General features: G+C 35.1%; 1 long non-coding RNA gene across 1 annotated transcript; it reads left to right on the top strand.

The window, feature by feature from the left end:
• The first annotated feature begins 245 nt into the window (after positions 1-245).
• Positions 246-7,537, top strand: LOC134320241 (uncharacterized). Its single transcript, XR_010013621.1, has 3 exons — positions 246-309; positions 1,002-1,282; positions 7,286-7,537. It is a non-coding gene; the product is annotated as an uncharacterized LOC134320241 (long non-coding RNA).
• Positions 7,538-8,679: the final 1,142 nt, after the last annotated feature.

The raw sequence follows: 8,679 nt of genomic DNA, 5'->3' as shown, positions 1-8,679 counted from the left end.
TGCTACTCTGTGATGGCTTGCTGTTCGTTTGGCATGTTATTATGAGCCTAAATTATTCACATTTTTATTTTTGTCTTTCAGATACTGTGTATAAGTGCGGCTCTACGTCCTCACCTTTCACATTTTACTGGGCAGAAGGTTCAGGCTGCACATAAGGGATTTGGTTTCTCTCTTTGGTTATCTAGCTGTATGAGTATAAAGGCATTTCATAAAGCTAGATAACCGAAAGTAGAAATAAATCTTAAATTCGCACCCTTCCTGCTCTTTCTCAATACAGAGACTCATTAAGAAGCTGCAGAAATAACTGAGGTACAGAATATTTTATACATGTACACTGATATATAACGTTTTTCCTTTTACAAATATGAAAACGTGGCTTAAAAGCTTGCAGTAAAATAAAGTAATGCTTTTAGACCAAAAATGATAATGCAGACATTAATATACTAGCTAAATATATAATATATATATATATAATTTTTTGGAATTTCTTAATGGAAAAAATATAACCTTAACTAGTAGTGGACATGGTGTCCCTTCAAAATATAAAGTTTTGTATGTATATTCTTTATTTTTTTATTTGATAAAGGATCTAACTGGATAAAAACGTAAGCTGGTATGGGCATTTTTCTGTGTGGGATAATTCAGTGTTGTGCAATTACTGACAATAAGGACAGTATGTTCTTAAATCTCCAGCATGACTTTTAGGCCTACTTCAACAAATAGTGACCAATGGATAGTAAATGATAAATCCAAATTCATAATTGTATTTATACTTCAGTGTAGCATTCAGATGAGTTATTTGATGGAATTGTGAACTACCATTCTCACTTACTTCATAAACATGTGGGCCAGTATTTAGAATATTGCCTTGTGCTCTTTGTGAAAGAGAACATCTAAGGTACATTATAAATGTATGTACATGTGACAAAAATAAGGAGCGTAATGTAATTCATAATTTTATTTTAATTTAATAATTTAATTTTATTATCTTCATCCTCCAGGTCATAATGAACATGACATGAGCATGAGCAACATACTACAGAGAAAGACAGACAGAGAGATGCTGAGAGGAAAACGCCTTTGTCTATGCCATGCTTCTCATGCCAAGAAAGTTCCAGTGCCATCTGCGGCCCTCTGGGGGATGGGGACACTGTGCCCATGGCACTGGCGATGAAGCCATATTAGCACCCTGGAGCCTGGGCACAATAGGCGAGGGAGGCAAGGAGGCCATCTTGAGGGAGATCTCACTAAAACATCTAAGATGGCTGGACTGGCACACGAGGTGAGTTGCATCATTGTCTTTTTTATTTCCTGATTGAAATGTGTGTGTGCATGCATTGGATGGCTAAACCAGTTTGATCAGCTTTTTGCATATGTGATTTTACAATACTAATTAACAGTGGAGGCGGAAAGATAAAGAAACAAATGAGTTTGCACGGATTAAAACAGAAGCTGCTATCTTATTTTGTAAGGAGAGCCATGCAGAACCCCCCCCCCCCCCCCCCTTTAATGTCAAGACACTTTTTACCCATCCCTGCTAATTTTACATTTTATCTTGACTATTATTCATTATTTACTTTCCACTTAGAAATACATGAGTAATACATGCTACACAAGAAAGTAGATTATTCATTTCTTTATGATATTTTTCTAAAATCAGACAATTATTAGAACCCATTGATAATCACTACATTGCTATTTTCCAAACACAATGTGATTATTTATTGGCAAATAGTTTGTTTTTTCTATGTTTAAAAGACTTATGTGCAAATTTAAAACGTGTATCTCGGTGCTTCTTTTTTAAAAGACAAGAGTTGCTGTTTATTGCTTATTGTTCTCTGTAAAACTTTTTGTTTTATTTTTTTTAAGTGAATGCTGGCTGCTCTTCTATGTTTGAAACATTTGGGATGTTTAAAGTGTTTGCTTTGGCTGCTATTCTTTTGTGATATAATTATTTATTGCTCCAAAAAATTTAGAAAGCTCCTTCTTCCTTACCATGATTGCTAATTTGCCAAACTCTTCTAACCCAATGGCAAAATTTTGCAGTACATTTACATTTGAATTATGAATCTAAAAATATGTTGATGAATAGGCATAATAAAAGACTAAAAGATCTCGATGCAGAATTGGATTGTCTGTAATTGTTTTAGGGTAAGTGCAGTGGAAAGGTTACTCTTTACCAATTGTACTCACAATTTAAATCATTTTTAAAGTAAATAGTTTTGTTTGCAGTCAGGGATAGATAATGAGAGGAAAATAGAGAGAAGACAATAAAGCAACTAGCACTACTAATGAGTGGGACTGAGCAAAGATCCTCTTGACATAGATGCATTGAAAGGAAAGAAAAGGCCAAAGCCTTCACTTGTGAATGGTAGAGGCAGCATCCCAGAGGCACTTACCATAGATTATGAGAAAACTGCATTCTGCACCATTCTTCACATTTAACTGGTTTTCATTCACTTAATTATTTCAAATTTTAGTCAGAATCAATTGCCTGTTAAAATGTCAGTTAGATAAACAAGAACTGAAGAATAAAAAAGTCTTTAAAATGCTATAGAGTAAAGCTTTACTCAGCTGGTCACAACTAAAATAAAAGCACAGGTAGAACTTTTTTGCTGTGGATTTGTGGATATTACCTGTAATAATTTGTGAAGAACTGTTATTTTTCTTTAAAATGATTAAGTACATGGAATGTATTACATTACTATACTTATTGATGAAAGCTAATTTTTAAAGCATCAGGGTAAAACTCTTTAACTATTAAAAAACACTATTAAAAGTATTTCTGCATTCAAAAATCTAAATCTTAAACCTGAAGTGTGATCTACCTTACAACAAATAATAAACTGACGCCTGAGAAAAATTCTGAATTAAGTAGATTAGCATGATTTTATGTTTTATAATTTGAAAATGTTGCACAATGTTACCAAAAAGTGATCATGAGACAAGAGCAACAAAAAAGCACAATAGTCTATTCTAAATACTTTAAAATAGTTATTTTACACTTAGGCTACTCTAAATGTCCCTTATGTGTAAGTCAGTAAGCTGTGAGGGAAAGTGGGATTGTGTCCTGTGACATGTATAAATTAAAGAATAAATAAAATATATTATATATTATATAATATGAATTATTGCTATGCCACATGCCATCCATTGTCTGGATAGTGCAATTTAAAATTCATTGCTGTTTAAAATCAATTTATACAATTGAATGTTGACTAAGCTATTTAACAAATATCGACACATTAAGTTAGACAAGATTTTTGGCAGACACAGAAATGCATTTCATTGCCATTTGTGTTAAAATTTTGGTCAAATTATAATGTAAAAAATTTGTAAACTATTCAATATCCCATTAATATAAAGCGTCTTTACTGATGCAGCTTAAAATTAGGGAGAAAAAACATCCTTTGCTTTCCCTTTAGCTGATTGTATTGGTCAGTGTCTTTTTGTTTTTCTATCAATAATTGCTTCACATAGCTCTTTGGGATTAACACAGTGACTGACAACAGAACGCTTGATGTGTATCATTCCTCTTCTTCTCTGGCTACAGCTATAATGGTACCTCGTGCCCCTGGCACTCAGGCCTCCATTTTAAATGGGCGTGAGAGTGAAATGGGTCTGCTGGCTGCCACAGGGTCGGCAGCTGCAACAGCATGCCTTAATAAACGGAACGTGTTGTCTGCCATTATTATTCTGCCCCACTCGCGTCTTTTCTTGCTTAATGAAGGCCCCCTCCTTCCTAAAGGAGCGTTCCCACCATTGTCAGGACTGGTACTTCTTCAACACGGTTTGAAAGGGGGCAGGGTGGGAAAGCCCAGAGCAGACTAGACAAGACCAGATGCCAAAGACATGAGACTGGTATGCAGATTGGAAAGCTTTTGTGTGCGACTGCATGTGTATATATGCACAAGTGAACAGGAGCGAGCCGTGGGCCACCTGATCATGTTAATTGGTCTACTCATTGCTAATGCTTGTCTGGCAGAGATGGAGATGTTGGCATACTGATGTAAGGAAAAAAGGCATGCAGCATCTGTCCAACATAAAAATGGACATTAACTCTACAACACGCTTTGTATACTCAACATTTACATTTAATCTTCCCATAAAGAATAATGGCTCTGCTTTACTTCATTGTTATAGCTAATTCCAGTTCACACCACTTCATTATTTACATATTTGGACAGGTATTACAGCACAATATTTACCAATTTAAACACTGTTGTTCACTAATATAAATGCTATATCAGATATATTTTAATAACTTGGTAAAATAATAGATTATTTCCATAATTGTAAAGAAAATGATATGTTTAAAATCTCACTATCTGATTGTGAAGAAGAATGATTTCATCTTTTTAGCCTGTTTAATTTAATTTTTTTCATGAGCCTCAGACAGATTTTGCTTGGCACTCTCACCTATTAACACCTATTTGGGAGCCAAGTTTTTACTATAGCACTTGTTTGTTATGCTATTTATTGTTAAAAATGATGTAAAATTGAAAGTTTAGTTAATGCAGTGATATTGAATACAGAACTATAAAGTTGTTTAAAATAATAATTATTCAAGCACATAGTTTTGTAGTAAAAAGACAAATAAAGCAAATAAAGAGATCTGAGGAAACAACCAAGGACATAAAGCCCAAGGAAACAACTGCTAGTCCATACTGTTAATGAACCATGACCATAATTTTATTTAGTAGCAGTGGACATAAAAGCTGGAAAAAATTGACATTTAAAATAAAATAAAATCGAGATTTTAAAAATGTTCCAAAGAGGACAGATAAGATTAGTTTGTTTTGTGTGTTTGTGTGTTCAGTTTAGGATGAAAGAAGACATGTAACATTGATGTTTGGTTCTGTCTAATTTTAATAAGAGCAGTGTGCCGGGATAGCAGCTTAGCATAGCCCTGCCACCAATTCTCAGAGCACTGAGGACACAGCAGAGGGAGATGGGGGAATCCAGAAACATGCTTTGAAAGGCATCGAGTAATAAATGTTACCCAACCTGCTTGATTAAAAAGTTGTATTGTAATGGATGTAATATGACAGTAAATAGACTGTATGAACAAAAGTGAAAATGCTACATATGGGTTATACATTTATTGAGATCCAGCTTGCTTGATTGAAAATGGAACCCATTTAGCTTTAATGTAGTTCAAGTGCCTGGGGGGTCAATTGGCAAGACGTTGTGTGTCACTGGGCCAATGCTAATAACTCTTTATAATGAGACACAGTAAAATCTCTGAAATAAAAGTGAAAAAATCTAAGAATAACAACAGGATGTCATTTAAATCACTTTACAAAGGGGAGTGTTTGCAAAGAAATACCAAACCACTAAATTCTGCATAACATGTGAAATACATTTGTGCAATATAAAGTCTGAAATAAGGATGTCTGAAATCCTCCTTAGCCTGTTATAATGACCTAATTTAATTAAGTTTGGTTTGATCGTTTGCTTTGATCTTTTAACTACGTTATAAAGCTGATGTTCAAGATGGACTGGCTAGTCACAGTTATGTATGTATTTAAATACAGTAGATAGTTTAATACCGAAGACAGGTGCTGAGCTACTTGTATTATATTGTTCATTGTAGAACTTACCTGGTTCCAGTGGGGTATTTTATGGTCAGCATACATAGATTAGGCAAAAATTTTAAAAGTTATATTTGTATGTAGGCCAGTCTATATGACTAAATATTTAACAGGTTGCAGAAAAGAGTTGTATCAGGTTCTCCATGGTGCTTTAAAATCCTATAGTCGAATTCTATACAAAATGTTTCATATAAAACAGCTTCTGTTTTTTAATTAAATTAAAAATTGTGATCACACCAACTATTTTATTATATATTTGTTTACTGTGTACTGCTTCTTTTAGTATTTTTAATTAATCTTTTATTTCATTTCATTATTTATATCTGTACTACCAGTCCGTCTTTTGCACAGTACTCTGTTATCTAAAGTGAATATATTCCTTTTCTTATATCTAGATATAAAGCTGCATTTATAATGTTCTGGAAAAAAAAACTTTAGGCTATTCATCAAGTTCAAGTTCACTGCTGTAAAAGCATCTTGTCTGTAGCCTGTCCCACACCCCCGATTTGTCTGTCTGCCTCTATGTCTTTCTGTCGTCCCTCACCGAGGGAGAGCTGCTCACACTCTGACCTGTGTTGAGGTTGCTATGGAAGGGTGGCTGGCTGCCTCAGTTATGTGGCTGTGAAAAGGCAGTGCTGTCAGGGCCATCTCAAGATGTATGCCCCCCTCCACTCCTCCGCAGCTGGGCATGGCCCCAGAGCCTGGGAATGTCAAAGCCCGGAGTTCAGCAGACACCCCCTCACCCACAGCATCAACTCTGAGACCACCCCCTCCCACAGCTTTAGTCTAGCCATAGTCTCAAACCTGATGTCTGCAGCATGAATTCGTTTTCATGCATCCATTCATGCACCCAGCATCCCTAGTCCAAAGTGTGCCTTAGGGATACAGCCCCAACTGCACTTTATAACACAGCCATGCTTCCTCTGTATTTCAGTATGAATTTGTGTATTTTTGTGTATCTCTGGGTGTTACATAATTGCAGGGTAAATGTGACAAAATGCTAAGTAAATGAGAGTTATTAAATTGTGTAAAAGCTATAACAGAGTAAGCCAAGCAAGGATGCCAATCCTTCCATAATGCACCTTGACTATGGTACTTGAAATACTACCTGAGTGTGTGTTTGAGCTCACATTCATGTTTTGTCTCCATTTTATCCATGCATGATGGAATACGAAAGCGAAATAATGAAACAGTGATTTGCATAAGCTGCATAAATTCCAAGATGAGCATGGTGAGAAAATAGATAGCAGGGACCAACAAAAAGTAAAAAGAACAAACCCTACGTTGTACAGAAAGCAAAGAGAAATTGACAGAAAAAGAGTCTGCTCCCCTGCTTCCTGTAGTGATGAAAGGGGTAGGATCATCTGTTTAACATTTGGAAACTTTAAAAGAATGGACATATGATTTACAAACACTTATTGTTACAGGGAAAGTAGGGTTAATTGGGCAACCGTAATTTTCTGTTGGAATAGTAAAAAAAAATACATGGACATAATGTATTAAACCACTATTATAAATTCTGTACAAAAAGAAAAGTTTGGAATTTTCATGTTTTTACATTTGTTTACATATTTGGAGCAAATTGTTAAAACGTGGTTTTAACATGGTTGCATGGTTGAGCATCATAATAATGAACTCAAAATATAAAGATTAAAAACCATTAAAATATGTTTTGTGCCTTTTGTTCACAGACGTTTCACGTTATAATAAGAAGCACCAGAAGAAACAGGAAGACCTGAGAAAGAATGTCCAGCCTTAAAGAATTTCTATTTATTATAATAATATAATAATTTATTATTTCTATTAGCTATTTTTTCTGGTAAATATTTCAGTATTTTACAAAATGATATGAATTAATTTTATTAATTTATTTGTTAAATTTTCAATAGACAACAAATGTGAATTGTATCAACTGTCAAATCTTAATATGTATATGTACTGAATTGTATGACACTTTTTACAATATACAAAAATTACAATAATTTTTTATTGAAATGTATTCAATGTCTTTTTGTTTTGGATGTGAGTTACATAAATAAAAGATTAAAAAAAAAACCTGTCTCTGTCCTGGAGTAAATACATTTTGGATAAACTGTACCCTTCGCTGTCAGCAGTGCTTGCACTAAACACATCAGACTAAACCTGTACAGTAACTCTGTTGAAATTTTGTGGAATTGTATCCAGGACCTTGGACAGAGAACAACACACAAAGAGTCAGAAATATTCACAGCCACCTCACCACAAAGCATTATATGTATAGAACTGAATTTAAATACAACTCAAGTAAGATCTCATTAAAGAGAGGAAATATATTTATTGATACATTCTTTCAATAAATAGGGTTTGATCCCCAGGTGGGGCAGTCCGGGTTCTTTCTGTGTGGAGTATGCATGTTCTCTCCGTGTCTGCGTGGGTTTCCTCCGGGTGCTCCGGTGTCCTCCCACAGTCCAAAAACATGCAGCCAGGCTAATTGGAGACACCAGCCGCTAGGATGCATAAACCAGTTCATTGTAGTGCCAGTCCCAAGCCCGGATAAATAGGGAGGGTTGTGTCAGGAAGGGCATCCAGCGTAAAAACTGTGCCAAATCAATAATGCGGATCACGATCCGCTGGCAACCCCTAACGGGAGCAGCCGAGGAAATAGAGAACATCATTTGAAACATAAACTGAAATTAAAAACATCTTGTTCACCTGATAAATGTCCATGGGCAGTATTATTCAACCCCAGCCTCAGTACTTAGTGGAACATCCTTTTAAGTGATTTCAGTAAATGCTAACAAGCTTCTGACACCTCTCTTGTGGAATCTTAGCTCATTCTACTATTACAAAAGTTTTTAGCCCATTGAGATTCAATTGTTTTCATGCTGTAACTGCTTTCTTCAAATCTAACCAAAGATTTGGATACTGAAAAGGCCACTCCAGGATACTCCAGGATTGATTCCTTGCACAAGCTTTGAAATGAAATGACATTCATCCACAAAATACCTTGGTATTTCTGTGAATCCATGTTGTAGTCATACAGTCAAGATTACCAGTCCCTGCAGCAGAAAAAACATTCCCACATCATCACTGACCCACCTCTATG

The sequence above is a fragment of the Trichomycterus rosablanca genome, chromosome 1 (genome assembly GCF_030014385.1).
Source record: "Trichomycterus rosablanca isolate fTriRos1 chromosome 1, fTriRos1.hap1, whole genome shotgun sequence".
Taxonomy (NCBI): domain Eukaryota; kingdom Metazoa; phylum Chordata; class Actinopteri; order Siluriformes; family Trichomycteridae; genus Trichomycterus; species Trichomycterus rosablanca.
This window is presented reverse-complemented; position numbering and strand designations above follow the sequence as displayed.